Here is a 22,698-nt window from a genome sequence, read left to right as displayed (position 1 = left end):
TATAAACTCCTTGATATTTTAAAAAATATTATTTTAAGTAACATTTAAAAAAACGTTAAAATCTATTAAAAAGCTATTTAAAAAATTTTATTTATTAAATACTCAAATAAATTTTTTACTTAATAAAAAATATTAAAAGATAACTAAAACATTTTGATGAACATAATTCAAAAACAAAAGTCAACAGAAGTATTTTCTAGTAAGGTTGTTGATTGCCTAAGATATTTGTTTTCAATATAATTAAAATATATAATAAATAAATATTTATATGTATATGTATGTAAAATTTTATAATTAAAATCCTCTCTATATAAATTAAAATATTTATTTTGAGTGATAAAATTTTTAGCTATCATTTTTTAATGATATAACATTTTTGAAATTTTTTCCAACAACAACAGTGTTTTTATGAATTTTTCTTAACTCTTTATTTCTTTTACTTTATAATTTTTAATATATTTATTTCTAAATTAAATTCAATATTTTAAAACAAATTATGAATAATTAAAATAATATGGTATCGTTATTAATAAATTAATTTACTTATTTATCTGATTTTAATTTTTAATATTATCCGTGCATTACGTGGATACTGAGATACATACACACACCAGGATTTATATGATTCCTGGACCAGGAATCATATAATCAGGAATCATATAATCGTACGGCTATGATTTTGTCTAAGCCAATTTCTGTTTATGGTTTTGGTTTGTAACGTAACCTCTGATTTTGCTAATTCTTGTCCGTTCTTGCTCTGTTCCTCGTCAAATCCAAATGGTGAGACCCCCTTTATCCAAGAGAGGCAACAAATACCTAAGAAAATTCAAGAAATGGCCACACTCTCCTTACAAGACTTCATGGCACCACAACTTCGGTGAAGAACAAGCCATGAAAAATCTCAAACAAGCAACCCTAGAAATGGATTCTTCCCAACATCCCCAAAGACCCAACCTTCCCTACCCTTTTCTCCTCTCCACTCTCCTTGACTCCTTCAAAGCCTATAGCATTGACCCAACTCCAAAAGCTTACACCTTGACTCCTCAAAACCCTAACCAGCACCTCTCAGTTGCAGGACATTGCTCCTGTCCTCGACCACCTTAAACACTTGGAGAAGTTTGAAACACCCGAGTCCATCCTGGTGTACCTTATTAGGTTCAATGGTCTTGCTGACAGGGTCCAAGATGCTGTTGATTTGTTCTTCAGAATCCCCAGGTTCAGGTGCACACCAACTGTTTGCTCATTGAACTTGGTTCTCTCACTGCTTTGTAGGAAGAGGGAGTGTCTCGAGATGGTTCCACGGATCTTGCTGAAGAGCCAGCATATGAATATTCATGTCGAGGAATCGACTTTCCGGGTTTTGATCAGGGCCTTGTTTAGAATTAAGAAGGTGGGTTATGCCGTTAAGATGCTGAATTGTATGATAGAAGATGGGTGTGGTTTGGATGAGAAGATATGTTCTTTGATAATATCTGCATTGTGTGAGCAAAAGGATTTGACCAGTGTTGAGGCTTTGGTTGTTTGGAGGGATATGAGGAAACTAGGATTTTGTCCTGGTGTCATGGATTATACAAACATGATTAGGTTCTTGGTGAAGGAAGGGAGGGGCATGGATTCTTTCCACATTCTGAACCAGCAGAAACAGGATGGAATTAATCCTGATATTGTTTCTTATACTATGGTCTTGAGTGGGATTGTAGCAGAAGGGGAGTATGTGATGCTAGGTGAACTATTTGATGAAATGCTTGTAATTGGACTCATTCCTGATGTTTATACTTATAATGTGTATATAAATGGTCTGTGTAAGCAGAATAAGGTAGACAAGGCGCTTCAGATTGTTGCTTCTATGGAGGAGTTAGAATGCAAACCGAATGTGGTTACTTACAATACTATATTGGGTGCCTTGTGTGTAGCAGGGGACTTAGTTAAGGCAAGGGGGCTAATGAAGGAGATGGGGTGGAAGGGTGTAGGGCACAACTTGCATACATACAGGATCGTGCTTGATGGTTTGGTTGGGATAGGTGAGATTGGTGAAGCTTGTCTTTTGTTGGAGGAAATGTTGAAGAAGTGTTTATTTCCTAGATCTTCAACATTTGATGACATCATACTTCATCTGTGTGCCAAAAGGACTTGTTTTACTGAAGCGATGGAATTGACCAAGAAAATGGTTGCAAAAAGTTTTGTTCCTGGGTCCAGTACTTGGGAAGCACTTCTTTTTAACTCAGGATGTAAAGTTGGGTATTCAGAAACCACATTTTCTCGCTTGTTGGGCCCAAATTAATCTCAGTTGTTAAACTGGTCCAGGTGATAGATATGTTATTGAAACATTTAGGCTCTCTTATTGGTTGAAGAGCTAAACCATATCAGCAGTTAACAAACTAAAGAGACATGAAATCTTCAACCCGCATGTGGAAAGCAAATCTCTAATTGTTTAATTTCATGCTTCGTGTATAAGCCATATTTGAGTAACATTCATGAGGTAGCTCCTTTCACAACTCAACATAAAACCTTTGTATTCACAAGTTTTGATGTAACCCGGGATTTCATGTTCAGAATATAATTAGTTTTGATGGAGGATTTAGGTGATTATTCAGATTAAAGGTTCTTGGTGGTGATGATGTATTCATTAAAGAGTGTATAGAATTTATGAGGGATGCAAAGATGCTATCAAATCACATGGTGACCCCAAAAAAAAAACTTATTTGGTGCTCCTGTGGGAAAGGTGATAACTCCTCAGTCAAATGCACAATCTTGGTTGTAGTCAGATTCATGACTTTAAGACAAGTTCACAAGAGGCAGTTGGTCCAATGCAATTAGAGCTGGATGATATCAGGGCGAGTCTTGACGGTTCAAGGTTTATCTCTAATCCTCTGCATCAGGAGGATGGTCACACTCAATGCATCAAGAGAAAAATTATTTGGGGATATTTCTAGAAATGGCATTAGAGAAATCCTTGGAAGATCAAATTCAATCGATGGCTGTCATTCAATTCCCAGAGATGACCAAGAATATGCGGAGGAACTTTTGGTTGGCCTCCTGGAAAGCCATCTGAAGACAAGCCTGGAAAGGCTATATTCTTTCTTCTGCTCTCTTATAAGGAGTTCCACAACTTCTCATTGCAACCAAAATATTGGAAGACACTCACTATGTCTTGTATCTTAATCTGACAAAGTCCAACTCAAATGTGTTTGCAGGGTTACCCAGGTCTTCCAATTGTTCATTGATTTTGAGCTTGTCTGCTAACTTATTTTTGTCCTTGTTCAAGTTATTTCATTGCTGTAAAGTTTGTGATATTAAATTTGAATTTTGTATTGAATACGAGTATACAACTCTTTTTAGTAGAAGCCAATATCCTTACTCTAAACGTATTGCTATATCTTAATATATCTTTTATGGGTAAATGGCTATAATGATTCCTGAATGGGTAAATCAGTGACAATTTAGTCTTTAAAAGAACGAAAATTACGGTTTAATCCCTAGATGTCTAAAAAGTGCGACCATTATGTTATGTTGTTAAGTTTCATGGGATCATTTTGTCATTTGGTATTAAAGTTCAAGAACCGATTTGAACTTTAAGTTGTACAACACAAAGTAATTGTCACATTTTATACATTTAGCGACTAAATTAGAATTTTTATACTGGATTAAATTGTCATTGGTGTTGCCTCCCATTAAATTATAAAATTTTTATACAAGTTTTCTTTTTTATACCAAAATTAGAATTAGAAAATTGAAATTAGAAAATTGTCATTACAAATTGTCATTAGAAAATTGAAATTAGATCATTTTTTAGAAAATTAGATCATTTTTTAGACAAGTTTTCTTTTTATACCGAAAAAAGACTGGGTTGCCTCCCATTAAATTAGAAATTTTTTATACTGGATTAAATTGTTCATTTTTCTATTTTATTTTTGTGTTTTTAGTTTTGAATAAAACTTGTCTAATTTCAATTCCTGTGATTCTTTTGATGTAGATGGCCTCTAGGAAGAGAAAAGCAACTGCCTCCTGACCTCGGGAACCATATGACACGACCATATTTATTTCTGAGGTTGCTTGGGAGCGTTACAAGCAGAACGTTCACTCCCGGAACATCCTTCTGGAGAGGAACGTCACTCTATCTGTCATGGAGTACGATGAGTTCCGCATGGAGCGTTAAAAGGCCTTGACGAGGCAGCTTGATGATCGCATTGATGTGGCCTTGGTCAAGGAATTCTATGCTAATTTGTTCGATCCAGAGGATAAGTCCCTGAGGCAGGTCAGAGTGAGGGGCAAGCTGATAAAGTTCGATGCTGAGACGCTTAACATTCTGGGAGACCCTGGTGGTTTTGGAGCCAAGGGAGAGGTACTTCGCTTACTCCAGGTTCTGCCATTCACACCCAGACCCTCAGGAGCTCGCCGTCAGATTGTGTATTCTAGGGCGAGGTTTTGTATTGAATGTTGAGGGAGCACCCTGAAAGCACCTGAGGAAGGATCTTACCACATTGGCGCAGACCTGGAGTGTGTTATCATACTCCAACCTCCCCCCCCCCCCCCTCTCATACGTCCGATCTTTATATACAGGGCGAGGTTGGTATACGGGTTGGTGATGAAGATGGACATGGACTTGGACTCCATCATCTCTGGAGAGATCTCACAGATGGCTCAGTCCAACTCCTCTTGGCTAGGCTTCCCTGCACTCATTACAACCCTATGCATCGCCAGAGGAGTGGTCCCTAACTCACTCACTTTTGAGTCCTTGAGCTCTGCCATTAATTTGGCATATATCCTGAAGAATTATTGGAACCTGGATGATCCCACGATCATATTTTTGGGGACCCATAAGACTTGGGCTCGAGGACCTGATGCTTTTTCTTCTGCTCCCCCTGCTCCAGCTCTAGCACCACCAACTCCCACTCCTGCACCTCCAGCACACTCCGGCACCTCCGCTCAAAGCACAAAGATTTTTAGTGCCGATGTTGTAGAGTCTTCACCATGGCTTATGCCTGGTGATGTAGAGCATTCACGACCTGGCTTAGCATCAGCCCATTATGAGCATGGAAGATTTCAGGGCTCAGGTGGCCTGACCAGGAGTCTAGTCTTCTCCTCTGGGGGGGAGGTGAGGCTCCTACAGCCCAGGAGCCGCATCCAGAGCCGGAGGCATCACCCAAGGCCACTATGAAGGAGACACCAGAGGTCACCCCTACTGCCTCACCACTTGTGGAGGCTACTGAGGAAGAAGATGGCGCTACAGACACAAATTATGCAACTGATATGGAGGTGGCGTAGAGCACCTAGGATCCTTGGCCCACTCCAGCTTAGCACACATCATTGTCAGCCCAGGATGATCCCTCTTCACCTCATGATGAGCCCACACCAACACAGGATGACTGAAGATAGAACTTCATTTATTTTTCTGTTTTTTAGATACAATTTTTAAATTTCAATATTAGTTTAGTTTATTTACTTATTTAGCAAACTTTACAGTTTTTAAAACAATTTACATTTATATGCATAGTGGATTGTTTTGGTTTGAAATTTTGGTGTTTGTGATTGGTTTTGAAATTGGTTGATTGCATGATGTAAGTGAATTGCGATGTTAGATCACGTGCTTTGAATAAGTATAGAGTAATTAGAAGAGAAGAAAACATGAATTAGGGGCGTGAGTGAAAATGTTAGTATGTTTGACAGGTAAATTGTGAAGGTAATCATTAGTCATAACCCGATAAGTTGTGTGAACCTTAATTGTGAGAGAACGACTAGCATTGGGTACCGATTTTTTCATGAATCTCTGAATACTGAATGAATGCATGATTTTGGAAATGATGAAGGTTGTGATTGATTGAATTAGCCACTTAGCCTAACAGCTTACCCTGTTCATGAATGATGAATCCTTTGCACCAATGTTGAGCTTAAATATGATTAATTGAGTTGAACCTTAAGCCTGTTGAATTATAATCTCCATCGACCTTTCTTTAGGTTGTAGGAGAGCATCATGGTTCAAAGCAAATTTGTCCCAAATTTGGGGGAAGATATTGGGTGATGATAATTATGGTAGGACAAGTAACAACCACACAGAAAAATTGTGTCAAGAAGCAGTAAGTAAAAAATGCTAAAATAAAATATAAAAAAGAGAGAAGCTTCAAGAATAAAAGTTTGTGTGTGTTTTTACTTAAGTTAAGTGTCTTATATGTTGGTGGCATTTCAATAGAAGCTAGGAATAAAAGGAAAGAGTTTATCTAAGGATGAATGCTCTCCTAGAACCGAAGTTTTTGCATCATAGAAAAACTATGAATTGTTTATAGCCCAACCTCATTATAAGCCAAGAAAGTCCTTCAAATTCAAATTGTGTGTTTGTGATCGTATGGCATGAGATGAAATGCAAAAGTTGAGACTTGTGTTTGTTGTTGATTTGAAGAATTGCCTTAAACACTTGTGCTTATGAGTGAAACAATGACCGTGAGGATTATGCTTGATGAACCTTCCATAATACTTGTCTTGCTTGCTAGCTTATTTCACTTGGGCTGCTTAATGATCATGTTCATATCTTTGAAATTCTGCACATCTTTATGAAGAGCTGTTGGTTGAAGTATTGCTTGCCACTTATGTCATGTGATTGAATGTTTTGAAACAAACACATTTTTGAGTAACCATTGTGAATTCTGTCACTTGAGGACAAGTAAATTGTTATTTCTTTGCTTGAGGACAAACAAAACTGTAAATTTGAGGGAGTTTGTTAGTCGTTATTTACAACTAACTTTTGCATTGAATAATTACATGAAATTAGCCTCCCCCCCCCCAATTTATGGTTCTTTTTGTAGAAATTATACATATTTTCATGTTTAGTTTAATTTTATACAATAGATACTCTCATCTTGTGAATTAATGTTGAAACCACTTCAGTTTCAGGCCAAAAGAAGAGAAGGTTCTTGCAGCTGGTGTCTCACTAAGCGAGGCATATGCGCTTAGCGAGTGACATCCGCTAAGCGAGGCACACAACTTGCTTAGCGTGATGGGAAACCTTAGAAGAGGATCAGTCAGAGATGTGCTCGCCCAGTGAGTCGTTTGTCTCTTTCGCGCTCAGATCGCTAAGCCAAATTTCACTAACTCGCGCTTAACGAGCCAATCTCGCTAAGCGAGCCTTCAGAATTTGAAACGTCAAGGAGCTTTTAAAACACTGAAGTTGACGGAAACTAAGAGAGAAGTCAAAAAATAGAGCCAAGGGAGAAGCTAGAGCGACAGAAACAAGCCTCCAAGAGAGTTTAGGTTAGAGGAGTGAGATTAGGGTTCTAGAGGTTGAAGGAGACATCCTCAACCATTTTTAGCCATTTTCTTCCCTCAAAATCCATCCTTTGTGCTGAAAGTTCATTACTTGTGATGGAAGCCTAAACCTCTTGTTGGGGAGTTCTGTTGAACCTTTGATGTAAAATTCTTCTATTATCTATTTAATGTTGTTTTTATGTGTTCATTGCTTCTATCTATGCTTATTTTTGCATGCTTGTGGCTTGATCACCCATTTGTATGTATAGTACTGGGAAGTGCTTTAAAACCTTAGAACTTGATAGAGCAAGCTACAAAACTGTATGCATAGGAATAGAGTGCAGTGATTTAGTCCTTATTATGCTGTAATCTTAAATAGAGTTAGACTCATTCACTCGAGGGATCTTGGTTTGGGTAATCTTTCAACATAAGAACACTAAGATAACATTAAATAGAGAAAAATACATAGCAACATCAAAGTAGATTCAGTAGAACGACCCGATGCTTTTAACTTGACTGTTTTTACTTCTCAATCTCTAGATATTTTTGTTTGTATTTAACTAGATTTCTACACAAAAATCCAACTTGACATTTACTTTGTTTTTAATGGTGTACAAATGTTTGCGATTGAACATATATTTTCTGAGTGAAACAAATTTCCTGTGGATTCGATATTTGGTTCTTATCATTTTATATTACTTGTACGACTTGGTACATTTGCCGATTAGCATAGCAGAAGAGCGAACATATGTGCATAAGGTTTGATAAGAGTATTTGGTAAAAATTATTAAAAATAAAAAGAACTCATATTACATGCAAAATAAAAAAATGAATAATTTTTACACATGCCACAACTAAGGCACAAAGATCCATGTTTATATATATATATATATATATATATATATATATATATATATATATATATATATATATATATATATATGTAAAAAAAACATTTTGGTTAATGCCCGGTAGAATGCTAATGACACATTCTAGTATATTTCCTTAAAATTACTGGTTAAAATTTATAGAAAATTACAAAAGATAGAAATTTGTTAAAAAAAAAATGTTATAAAATTTTATAATTTTTAATAAATTTCAGCTAATAATAATTTAGTTAATGTATGTTCCCACTTCTCATTCAAGAGGATTTCACCGAAAAATTATTTTCATTTATTTGCAAAGAACTTGGAATTTAAGCGTCCAATTAAACTTTCTTGAAAAGGTTGTGTGTAGTAATATATAAATAATTAAGATTTGTTGTGAATTGACTATGAGAATTCAGGAAGAAGAGGTTTTAGATAGAACATTCATTGGAGATCGAATAAATATCATTCTAATGGTGGGAGAGAGATTGGAGGGATAGACTAGAGAGGTTCTCCAAATGTAGGCCTAAAGTTATGTCGAAATCCTCTTTAAATCCTCGTAGTTAGTTCATGGGAAGATTTTTGTTAATATATTACCTTGTGGAAATATTAACTCTCTGTTAAAAGGGTGCTAAAACTGATCGAGTAATTGGAAATAGAATTTTCGGAGACAATTAAATATGACTTGAAAGCTCATTAGGTATAGAATGATGTATAGATTCTACCATGACAAGCAATATGTATATTCTTTTTTCTTTTTATGTATACTGAAGTTTAAAATTAAAATTTCTTGTTCACTACTCAAATTCTTTATTATTAAATCAACTCTAATGAATTTATAATAAGAACTATATACCCACGATTGTCTCGCGATTCGCTTATTTTCTTTTTCTTTCAAAGAAAACTCTTAATTAGGAGTTAAAATGTTTGTCTCTTGAGACCTCTAAGGATAAGGAGTGAAAATGTTCAAGTAAAATGGCATATCTTAAATGAATTTTATTTATATCTTTAAATTAAAAATTTAAATCTAACTTACTTAATATATAAATTTTTTTAAGACAGCCCATTTAACAGGTTAATTTAACCAAAAATATATTAAAAAATTTAATAAATTTTGAAAAAGCTAATAAGTTTACTTTTTTTTTTATTTCGTTAATTGGCTTATTTTAAAATAAGCTAAGAGACTTAAGTTTTCGCGTAAGCTAATACTTAATTAAAAATTTCGAAAAGTCAATAAGTATATATAAAAAATACTTCAAAGTATAATGTAATAAATTATTATTATTTACTTAGTTAAACCTATCTGTAAAGCATAGAAAGACTTTCCTTTTATAGTTTGACATAAATATATTGACAAACCTACTTACTAGATATGCCTATATGTACTAAGTGAGACCCAATATGTACTAAATTATAGACTTGCAACTACGGATGAGAGTAGGTTAACCCTCTCATAAAAGCTTATGACTGAAGTCCCATATTTATTTTTATTTTTGATAAAACTGAAGCTCCATATATTAAACTTGTTTTACCTTGAGTTATTTTATAAACTAGCGTTGGTCCCCGTGCAAATGTACTGTTATTGAAGGAAAAGCAAAGAAAAAAAAAAAGAAGCAATTGGGTGAACAAAAAAACTGAAAAATTGTTCAGTCAACATGTAGCAACGACGGGATAATTTTTATATAACTATTGACTAGTTCAATATTATTGTAAAACATTTAATAATAAGACTTTAGGTCACTCAAACCTATTAATTAGATAAATATTGAAATGATATATTTATTAACTGATTAAAAAAATTGAAGTCCATTTATTTACACAAAGACGTAAACCTATTAGCTTATTCAAAATAAAATTAATTGATGTGTATTTTTAAATCTTTATAAAATAGACGTACATTTGATTACATTTTTAGGTCAACTTAGAACTTAAACTTTTAAACAGATAGAAAGGTAATAACTATATCAAGAAAGTAAAGTTTAAACTTCGAGTTTAATAAGTAATTAAACCAAAAAACACATTTAAGGTATGACTTAATTTAACTTGAACCCGTTTTTTTCGCTACTTTTAAACTTAACAAGATGCTTGCCACAATCTAAAACACAGAAAGCCAAGAAAAGATGTAGAAAAGAAAATAAATGTAATTAATTTGGGTTTCTCATTTGAAGGTAGGGCTTGTCGGTGTAAAGAAACTAAACTACTTTATTACAAGGCCCACGTATCTTAATTATTAGTATGAATATGAAAACTCTTAGAACACAATTACAGTCTAGGACGAGGCAAGTAATTAAAAAACAAATTTTCTTACATTTTAAAAAAGGAAATTTGATTGATATTTTCCCACAGAAGCATGCGAGTCAATCACTAATTAGCAGACTTAAGCATCATGTGACATTAATGTAGCAATAAAGGCTCATAAAATGAAGTTAAATTTAGGGTTTAATGGAAATGGAATGGTCCTATTGTGTTCCAAAATGAGAGTGAGTTAATGAATATTATCATAAATTGGCATCTCAATTAATATGAGCAAATAATTATGCTAAAACTCTCGAGTCTTATCCCATCTCAGCTGTATCCACGACCCCATGTTTCCTAAGATGCTATTTATGCAAACAAAACGGGCAGTCACTGAAACAATTAATAGGGTATCAAAGCACATACATAAATACCACCACATATTTCCAAAATTTTCAAAAGCCTTTTTGTGTGGTTAATTAAAGAGAGATCCTTTAAGTAGGTATACGGAAAGGGTAAGGCCAAAGCATGATATGGGGACTCCTCACTATGCCATTTACATGTGCTGTCTGTTGGACACATTATTGTTTTGTTCATTTCCTTTTCTTCTTTTTTTTTTCTTTTTTGAACATCACCATCAATTCTTGTTACATAATTATTAATAATGAGTTTGGTAAATATGCTCAAGTAATTTTTATTTCTTAATTTCATGTGAAGAATATGCAGACTATGATCACAGAATATCATACTATCCAACTACCCAGTAGACAGTTTTAGATGCTTACTAGTTAGAAAACTGATGAAGTTGGGATAATTATATCATACTTGCATTTCAAAAAGTGATATTGAAGTTATATTTTATGTAATTTTGGTAAGTTTCTCGCTTGTATTGCCAAAAAAATCTTGCCCGTCTCTCATGATGGAGTTTCTATAATTGTCTCAACAAGCAAAATTCAAATAAACAAATTAATTAATATGAAGATATAGTGAATAACTGGATAACCTTAAGTTCCATAACTGAATTTATGACAAGGTGTTAACTATCCACCACTGTGACTACCAAAATTGTAAAAATTTACCAGTAATTGGAGTTGATGAAGTATAATTGAGATCTCTCTAATTGCAAATATTGCAACCATAATTGCATATAAAGATTGCAAGTTCAAGCCATAGATGATACCAGAAAAAAAAAAAAAATTAAGCACCACTAATACAATTATAAGCAAGAAGAACCTGAGGCTTGACAAAAACCTAGCTACTACAAACTAGGCATGCATTTGCCATATTGCGGAAATAAACACAATAACTAGTAGTGGAATGGAATAACTGCATTTCTTTTTAACCCTGTTCACTTCCTATAGGTATATTACAAAAACAAAAGTTAAAATTCCTTCTCCTCATTTTGTCTTGTTCAAAGGCTTCATTTCAATTGACATCACAATGATTGCATATGCATGCAAAACGATCAAATTTTTTTCTATGCACATAAATTAACGGTGTAAAATTATAGGGCAACATGTGCTAGAATTTTTTTCTAAAATTCATTAACCCATGAAAAAGCATGCCACTATGTCAATACTTCCTAAGTGCGCCCAACAAATGAGCTTTTTCTTTTGCGGAAGGATAAACCGGGCACCGACTCATATACCACTTTGGTCAATTTCTACAATAAAAGCATAAGAAATTGAGGTCGAGGCAAGGTCATTAACATTAGCTAGTGCTTCATTGAGAATGACCTTTTCAGTTGACACAAAGTAAGATGAAACTGAAGCCAAATAAGTTTTTTACATCATGATATATAGTCTTGCATGGTGATCTTTATGCAAGATTTGGGTTTAGTTTCCACATCAAAGAAAATTCTTTTGTGCGTTGAGTGATTGGGGGGAAGAAAGAAAGGGAAACCTACGAATTAGAATGTGACTCACACTAACACCCTTCATCATTTTGATTAATATACATGCTTAATATGTCATGTTCTTTGACTAAACACAATTAAAATAGTTCACTTCAATGTTTATCCACCATAATATTTATATAGAAATTATGTTCTTTTTCTTTCCCAATATTTCTAAGAAAACTTAAAATAACATATATAATTATTATTTTTCTAATCTTAAACGTCACCAAATCTATGCACACTTATTATATATCCTTTACACTGATTTCAAATACTAATTAATAGTGTTGTCAATCTCATCATGCGTGGAGTGGAAGACATGCTAGTGTTGAATAAAGGGGGGAAAGATGAAGAATATGTTAATGATAAACAACTACTCACCTTCAATATGGAGCATAAACCATTAAAACTCGGTGCTGAATTTTGAGCAGAAGCCAAGCAAAACCTCATCCTTCAACATTTCCAAATGCAATATATATAAGGTGCTGTTGTCATGATGGGGAAGAGGGGCACATGAAGAACTAACTAATAGGATCTCTCTTGTTGGTGAAATGAAGCAGAAGAGAATATGATTCTCCGAGTTCACGCCCCGTGTAGTGTTCATGAGTTAGTATTGCACGTGCCCTGCTTCTCCATCTTGCACAACATGCACCTAATTCAATTCTGATGATCATGTCACTTGATATAGTGATACTTTTCTGACTCTCACAAGAAAATTAAAGGAGCTATAGGGAAAGAAAAAATGGTATGAGAAAGAGAAACACAAAGGTTAAAGAAGCGGTGAATTTAATCTGTGACTCCCCCGACTGCAACTTTGGTGCTTCAAGCTTACTCATGTATAACAAAAGAGGGAATTGAGAGTGTTTTTAAAGGTGGGAATGGGAGATGGGAACAAGAAATGAAAAAAGCTTTAGTTGGGTGCGGGGCCTGAGTTTTTAACCCAAACAGCTTGTCACAAGTCATAAATAACAGGACCACACACCACTTGATCACTCGGCCAATACACAATGAATTACTCATATATCCCACGAAGTGCTCCAAAATTAGGGTGGCAACAAGATTTACAGACAATTTTTTTTTTTGAAGTGTACACAACTAATCAAGAGTTTCTGATATATTAAAATAAAGATTTAATTAAAATATATCATAAAAATTATGTTGTTGTTTAATTTTAATTTTTATAATAATTAATTTAAAAGTCATATTTTTTTCTTTCGGTGACTAATTAATGTCAACAATAACACTTGAATTTAAAATCTCGTACAAATCACTTAATTGAACCATTTTCTATTAAGTTAAATTTAAAAGTCATATCAATTATTAAGAATGGTTTTTAATTGATTGTGTAAAGAATTTATATGAATGGAAATTGAATTCTTAAAATAATAGTAAAATCTATTTTAATAAAAACTGTGATCAAATTATTTTAATATTAGTTTAAGTTTTTTATTGGTTTTGTCTGTAAATCTTGTATTCGTGCGAGAATTGTACTTTTTATAAATATATTCCCACTATGCCAAATCTAATTTAATTATTATACTGATACCACCTGAACTACACCATACCTGAACTACACCATGGCATAAAATTATTATTAAACCATATTGAACATGTATACTTAGGACAAGGAAGACAAACACAAATAATATATTAGAAAAATAAATTAATCATTTATTGACGTAGTATAATATGGTTAACAGATAATTATGTAAATTTTGGTCAAGTGTTTCATTATATTCTCATCATTTTTGTGTATATGAAACAATGTGTATTGGAAAAAGTTAATCCTTTAAATAAATTTCAAAACTTTGAGAGATTTTTCTCTAAATCTCAGCTAGGGAATAATTTGGAATAAATAAAAACCATTTGCAAGGGATTCATCAAATTAGAGACTTGAATTTAATTAGATTTTATATGAGATTCACTCAAAATAGAAATTTATTTTATTATTGTTAAAGGTCAAAGCTTCCTTGGGAAGGTTTGAACTGAAGTTGAGGTTGAAGGATCCAACCATGTATAAATAAATACACACACTAAAATAAACAGAAAAAGAAAAGGGCGAGTTAGTCAAAGGCTATATAGCATTTAACTCGTAATAATAATAAAAAAAAAACAGAAGAAAAAATAGAGGGGGGCCCAAGGGGGTTGGATAGTAGAACTCATCGTACAAGATCATTAATTTCTGTTCATTGAACTAAAGGAAAAGCGTACACACACAAGAGTTACACTTCAAATCTAGAACATTTTCTAATTTTTAAATTTATTAAAAGAGAAAGTCACTACTAGAAAAAAATATTTTCTACAATACCAAAATTAAGACGATTCTCGTATATAGGCAGTGACAATTTTATAAATACGAAAGTTTTGAACGAAGACAATTTTACAAAAATCATCTTAGAAGACTGTCATTTTAAGACGGTTTTGTAAAAAAATCGTCTTAAAAAGTTTTATGTTTTTTTTTTTTTAATATTTGATGTCTAGCTCCCTGTGCTCTCTTGTGCTCTGCATTTTCACTCTTCGACTCCCCTCTAGGATTCCCAAGCCGTCATGAGAGGAACCAAGGTCACCTCTCTGTCAAAGCCTCCAAGACCAGATTCACTGTGACGACGTGCTCGTGCTAAGCTTGCACTATGCTACGAGATTTTCTAAGACCAGATCCTCAAGCTCCATGCATGTCGCGAGCTCACTAATGCTAAAATGGAAGCGTTCGCGAAAAACTGCAAAGGATTGTTAAAGGTCTTCTGCTAATCGTGCACATTCGGGTCAAGCCTTTCTCTAGACCCTATATTTAATTGATGATAAACTATAGAAGTCATAATCTTGAAATCCTAGAAAAAAGTGCGGCAAAGAGACTTGAAATCCCACTATAAAGTACAAATCTCTTTGCCGCACTCTTTATTGGAATTTCAAGACTACGACTATTATAGATTATCATCAATTAAATACATATGTGGCCAAAATAGAAAACCTTGTCATTTTCATATCTCACCATGATATACACATAACCGAGTGAGTAGTAAAGCTAAACTTTCTTTAACCATCATAACTGCCAAATGTATGTGTTGGTCTAGTGCAATTTTCACCAGTTGCAGCACGCCTAGTCTAATAGGAAAATAACATTGCAGCATGCATATGTATGAAAAATCACAAGAATCTTACTCGTATATATAGAAAATCACAATAATATAATAAACCCTTACCTTTATTTTATTTTTATTTTTTTACATTATGTGTCATTGTCTATGTTGATATCGATTTGGAATGAGAAAGGTAGTAAATATGTGGGGAGAAGGAGGATTTAGAAATAGACCAATCTTTCTGAACCATATTCTTCCCCTCATTGAGAAGTGGACAATATATGATGAGCCATTCTTTAGCACGAGGTTGTTAGCATAATATTTTCATGTCCACACATTCAGACAGCTGATTGCCACATAACATGCCCAAATTGTGTGTCATGATCACAAATGTTGCTGTCTCAAGTTTGGCGACACTTCTTTTCTTAAAAAAATTACTATAAATAAGGAGAAAAAAAGGGTAAGGTTAACTCCCTCCATAGAACATTTGAGCAATTGGAAGTTGATTACTTCATCAAATGCACCTTATTATTATGATTAAGAATTGGCACAATTACAAAATGTTCTATTGTTAGCACTATTGTTCCACCAATTATGTTTGAAAGTGACTTTAACTAGTACTATAGTACATGGAACTGCAGATAGCGCTCTTGTGCATGGTATCCACAATGAGCTTATCATGCTTACAAAACCCATGATTTGACAAACAATCTAAAGTACTTGCATAGTGGAAAAATTTTCTTTGTTTCAATATTAATCAATCACTTGATAGCTAGCTTTTTTTGTTTTCTTGTTTTTGTGGTCAGGAATATTCTTTTCCAATCAACAAGCTAACTGCTGCTTTTTTTGAATTGAATTATTCAAAATATCTCGTATAGAATAGCGAGTTTATGGAGCATAAGGACATAATAATAATGAGGCAATTAGCTTATTATTTAATTTCTTATATGATTTCTTTTTCTTTGTCTTCTTTCTAAGGAGGATAAAAATGGTTAAGGTTTTAAAGCTTCGTGATTTTACTGAATGTATTTTTTACTATGCTAACTTTGGATTTCCATGTCTCTTTCCTGGTTAGTCCATTCCCATGAGAAGACCACAGAAGTTTTTCTTTCATAACTCATACGGAAGAATTAATGTACAAAGAAAAGAGCAACTTCCAAATTCCCATATGTAGTGTTTCACTCATAAGTTTAAGGAAGAATGTATTAAGCTCTGAAGTGTGATTATGCATCAAATCTCATCTTTTTCTTGGAGCTATATATAAAGAAGAAAAAATAATAATGTAACTTCAAGGCTCCAAACGTTTGTTCCCCACCTTAGGGAGGGAAACATGATTTCTTTAATTTACTTTGGCAGATCGAAAATGACATCTCTCTTTCTCTCAAAATGTCAACAACTTGAAAGATTTTTATTTCTTTGGCCAACTCATGATAATGCAACACGTTTTAGAATCAGATAGAAGAGATTCAGGGTATCAAATTTTGGAATTCCACCACTTGAGTTTTGTCCATGAGTCACCATACCAAAGGTCATGAGGAGGCGAAGTTCGATTGTATCCTCTAGCATTTTTTATATCAAAAAGTTTGGATGATATTAGTTTTGATCCTTCTTTAAATTGGATTTAGTTACAATTTTTTTTAAAAAAATTAGTTTCTTTATTTTCACATAAACACGTATTTTTAGGTCTTGATAGTAGGGGACTAAAATCATATTATTTTTGGTAAATATAAAATTTATATACTAAATTTTTATAGGGACCAAAATTGAATCTCAAAATATTTTAAGAGAGCAAAAGTTTTTTTAAGGGGTTTGCATAGATATATTTAGCTCCTGAGTGTGCCAATTTCCTAAATTTTCACATCAACAAAAATATAGCAAGCAATTCATAGTAAGTTAGGATAGTCAAGAAAATCTCCAGTAACCTATTAGACAGAAACAGGAAGCAGCAATGCCTATATGTAGCAACCTATGATGGAAGGTAGAGAGAGGTCAAAAAAGAGCCATGTAGAAACAATATAGAGACACATATATGAGCTTTATGATTCCTAGACCCCTATAGATTTGTTTTATAACTAGCTAGCTCTACAAAATGGTTTGATTTAGAAAAAGTTTGTGCTATTCCACAGCATGCATAGGTATTAACATGGTGCCACTCTTTTGGTTTGAAGAAAGACCCCATAGTAAGTGTAAAAAGGCATTAGTGGGGCATTTTTTTCCAACAAGACATGTTATGTGTGAAAACAAAAGATTAGTGTGTCCGTAAAATTTATTCCTTTGGGTCCTGCATGAGGCTCAAATCACACATTTTTGGATTTTTGGAACCACCCAAGTCATGACATTTGGCAAAATTAGATAATAAAAAGCCAATCATAGAGAATGCAGCATCACACTGCAATGGTATGGCCAAACCTTGTAGTATATTAATTATGACTAACATATTCATTATGTTTATTAGCCATGTAGTTAACACTTTCTAGGTCCAACAATAAAGGCTAGCTTTTTGGCTGGATGGTATTGATATATAATATGTGGATGCAGCCCATTGACATGGCTTTCCACTCCACCAGGACATTGATAATGATGTGAGTAGAAGAAGACAATATTAACCGAATATACTATAGTATAAAATATAGATATATGATATATGAAAAGTAATTATTAGATTATAATATAAAAGTATAGGAATATATAAAAAGAGAGTAAGATTTTGGAAGGCCTTTTGGGATTTACAAATATATAATCCCAGACACGTCAATTTTGTAAGCTACACTTGACATCACACTCTAAAAAGAAATAGTTAACTAACAAATGAGATTAGTGCTTTATTTGGTGTTAACCAAAATAGGGAGTTGAACAAGAAAGTAGGTATGGTGGCATTGGACTCTGTTTAATGGGCATGTCACTTGTAAGCACAGTGTCAAATAGTGGAGCCAAAGAATAATTAAAACTAGTTTAATTAATAAGTGGGAAGTAATTATATTTTGAAAGGAGAACACTACTGACCACATCTTGTGACTAGTTTTACTCTTATCAAAAGTCACGTGATCAAGAATATTCACTATTGATTTTCAATAGTGTTTCTCTGGGGTAAATAGTTATTGTTACAATATTAACTTCAATTGCTAAAAAAACAATAATAACTCCAATAATAACAACGTTTTTACAACAGTATTGCACTGTAAACAAATTGGAGGAAACTTTGGCCTGCTTTTGTATCGGCAACATTTCAATCATAAGCCTTCATAAAGTTGGGAACGTGCGGATCTAATTGAACCCCAAATTCATATAATCTACCCTGTAGTGTGAATATAGCTTTTTCTTCTTCCAAAGTTTGGAACAAAGAATTATGGTTTAGTAACTGGCACCATCATATCGTCATGATGGCGCGAGCAAGTCAAGAATGAACAAATTCTTATAAATTAAATTTAAATCTAATTCAATTTCAAAAATTAATTATTATAAAAAAATCCAAAAATTAGTTTATAACGGAGAATTATTTCTTATTTATATATGCTATTTTACCCATATCACAATTGTACATATTATTTTGATCATATTACGAGTTAATATAGAATCCTTAACCAGGGAGGAAGTCACGAATTTAATTTAAGGGGAGCTAACTTAAAAAAAAAAATAACATAACTTAAAAAAAAACAACTAAATTTTCGCATGCAAAATATATGTAAGAAATTTAACATATTTTCTAGGAGCAGAAGAAATATATAATTGTATTAAGTATAAAAGATACTAACCAGCAAGAGTGATAGGTATGCAAATATCAATTGATCAATAGAAAAAAGTACGAGAAAGTAGCGAAATAATAGTAGCATCCTTCTCAAGAAAAAGTAGTATTCCTTATCTTTGAAAAAAGAGATTAACCTATCAAATACAAGACCAACAATAAGTCACTTTTCTCATTATCATCAAAAAATGAACTTTGAATAATGTCAATAAAAAATTAACCAACATGCAAAGAATTTGAAAAGGATCAAGACAATATATAACTATAGTTAATATTATAAAAGATATAAAATGATTGAACATAAACCTTCACTTCTGAAGTTGTGCCTGTCTTTTTTCCATAGATGTAAAACAATCAATTGTTATATTTGTGGTAAATTTTTAACAATCTCTTTTTCAATGTAAACAATCATGTAATCAGTGAAAAAAATCATCTTTCATCTTGTTGGGTAACCTTGTTTTTATAATTTTCATAACTGAAAAAGCAAGTTCTATGGTTGTTGGTGACACTGGAAGAGTCAAAACAAGTTGTAGTAATTTGTCAACCAAAGGATAACAAATTGATTTCCCAGTCTCTAGCTAATTTTTGGCATAATTCACTAATAGTGAACAAACTCATGAAGTTGACATCTTTTGGCAAGTCAAATTCATAATGTCACAATTCATATTCCAATTGAATCTTTTCCTCGTTAGAAAAATCTAAAAAGTAGAATTTCTCAATAAGAGTATAAATGTCTCTAGCATTAAATGACTTGAATGCATCTTTAGGATCTAAAGTTGTGCTCAATTTTAGAAGCTTAGTTGCTTGCTCATTAAATCTACTATTCAACTCTTTCACTGATAATTTATGAAAGTATTAAATATATCAACATGATAATGATGCTCAACTGTCACATAATCCTTTTGACAACGAGATCGAATTATGTGAGAAAAAAGAAGCACTCATATCAGGAATTTGAATAGCTTCTTTATTGAAAAAAGATGTGCCTTTTTCTAAAAGTGCATCCCAACCAGAATCTCTTAGCTCTTGAATTAAAGATTTTGTGTTAGAAACCAAATAGATAGCATTCAAAATGCCTTGAGATTTTTGCTACAAAGCTTGACAAATTTTATCAGTAAATCCCATGATTTCTTTCATCACATATAGAGTAAAAACAAAATCAAATGAAATCAATGCTTTCGGGGAGTAAGTAGCATACCTCATTGAGTAGAAGTAGATCCTTTAGCAGCTAAATCTTCAAGAACTGAAGTAGTTGCATTATACATGCATAAAAGAATACAAATTGAATTGAAATGAGAACTCCATCTGGTATCTCCAAGTCTCTGTAATGTGTCAATTTGATTAGTTCCCCTTCCAATCTCAATCTCATCATTTGCAACCAAATGAAAAATTTTAGTTACATAAGCAACTTGTAACTCATGATTGTGTTTACAAGAAGAACACACAACATTTACAATCATATTCAAGTTTAAAAAAAAGCGCGTACATCAACTACCCATCTAGTTGAACCAACAAGAGCAAGTTGTAATTGATGAGCAAAACAATGTATATAATATACATAAGGACATTCTTGAAAAATTGAAGCTTGTAAACCATTCTATTCTCCACGCATATTACTAGCTCCATCACATCCTTACCCTGAATATTTTGAATGTTGAGATTATGATGAGACAATATTGATCATATCTCATGCTTAAGAGTGGATGATGTAGTATCTTGCACATGTATCATATCCAGAAAACACTCCTTAATTAACATATTCATTATTATCAACAAATCTAAGAAGTAGAGTCATTTGTTCTCTTTTAGATTCATCACGAGTTTCATCAACAATTAAACAAAATTTTGCATTACCAATCTCTTATCGAATTTCATATTTCACCTTCTTAGCAAAGACATGTAGAATATCTTTTTGGATAATGGGTGAAGTGTATCTTGCATTTTAAGGGACATTAAGACAACTTCATCTATTTCCTTATTATAAGAAACCAAGAGCTTTATCATTTCAAGAAAGTTACCTCGGTTTCTAGATCCCACACTTTCATCATGTCCCCTAAAAGCACAAGCTTAAAATGTAAATCATCTAACAATGTCTATAGAAGCTTTAAGATGCAACCGATTACTCAAAATTTGTCGTGAACTTTGTCTAGTAACACATTATCAATAAGGCAATATTGCTTTTTAAAATCTTCACAACATCTAAGAGCAACATTATGAGGTGAATTAGGATTATTTCCTATATGAGATAAAAATGCATAATCTTTTCCACTATTCACCTTTTTCCAATTTCTAAATCCTTTCAGAGTAAATGAACTTGATTTTTTAGAAAATAGATAACATGGAAAAACAAAGGCAACACCTTCTTCTAGTGAATACTCTAACCAAGGAAAAGTTCTAAATGAATAAGCTTGAAATCGACGAGGATGATCTTCTTGACCAAAAAGTGGAAATACATCCATCAAAAATTGATATGGTCCAAACTTTATATACGCTCTATGAATTTAATCTTTTTGATTAGCATGATAATTCCAATTGGTGGATGTTTTCCATGATCACATATCAATATTAATTATCCCTTGTTCAATCCTCAATTTAGAAGTAGGTGGTTGGACAAGTTGTTCTATGGTTGACACTCTAGGTTATTCTTCTTCACCAGTACTTTGAACATTAGTATATAACTTGGAAACAAATGCATTAGACACCGGTTGTGGCTCTTCGTTATATCTCTTATAAAATGAGTACATAGTTGTCTTCTTAAACATCTTTCAACCTAAAAATACATAGAAATTAACCACAATATATTTTAATTAAATTTAGTACAATTAGATGAGTAATTTCATTGTATGAAAGCATTACAAAAAAATCTGACAAAAATAAAATTGATAAAATTATTGTTGAAAAGGAAAAAAAAGTGTGCACTGAAGGTAAAAAAATGCTATCCTGATATGCACAAAGGGATTGAAAGCATTAAAACAAATTGTGACAAAATTTTATTCCACGTTTTAAACTACTCATTGTTAAAATATCAATGATAAGTTAAGGAACAAGAGGCAACAATATAATAGATGCATAATAGTCAAGGGAGATCAAAATCATCTCAACTGAAAAAGGAAACTAGAATAATGTCTACCAAATAGTTAAATTCAAAGAAGAATTGCAACTTGACATTTGACAAATAAAAGCGCACACAATAAAAATACAATAATAATAATAATAATAATAATAATAATAATAATAATAATAATAAATAAATAAATAAATAAATAAATAAATAAATAAATTATGAACGGGAGAAAAGAGAAGTAGGAGACAAATGAAGTGTGTTAAAGGCAACAAGTGGTCCCGTTCCTTGAGTTGAATGACTACAAGTGATAAGAAGAACTAACAATTGGTGACACCTTGTCCGTGTTACCGTGTAGCAATATTGGCAAAGACAATAAAAATGAGAGAAGAGAAAAGATCGAGAGAAGAGAGAAATATTGGATGTTGACAAAAACAAAAAAAAGCTTATGAGAAAAGTTACCAAAGCCTACAAGAGAAGTCACTAAATATAATATTAAACAAAAGATAAAATATTAATTTTAAAGTAAAATATTATATTTTAAAATATTAAACTTAAGTTAGAAAATTGGAGGGGGACATATT

The 22,698-nt window shown here is 32.7% G+C and overlaps 1 pseudogene; it reads left to right on the top strand.

Moving 5' to 3' along the window:
- Positions 1 to 670: 670 nt before the first annotated feature.
- Positions 671 to 3,358, top strand: LOC114395690 (annotated as a pseudogene).
- The last annotated feature ends 19,340 nt before the right edge of the window (positions 3,359 to 22,698 follow it).

This window comes from Glycine soja, chromosome 18, assembly GCF_004193775.1.
Source record: "Glycine soja cultivar W05 chromosome 18, ASM419377v2, whole genome shotgun sequence".
NCBI lineage: Eukaryota > Viridiplantae > Streptophyta > Magnoliopsida > Fabales > Fabaceae > Glycine > Glycine soja.
This window is presented reverse-complemented; position numbering and strand designations above follow the sequence as displayed.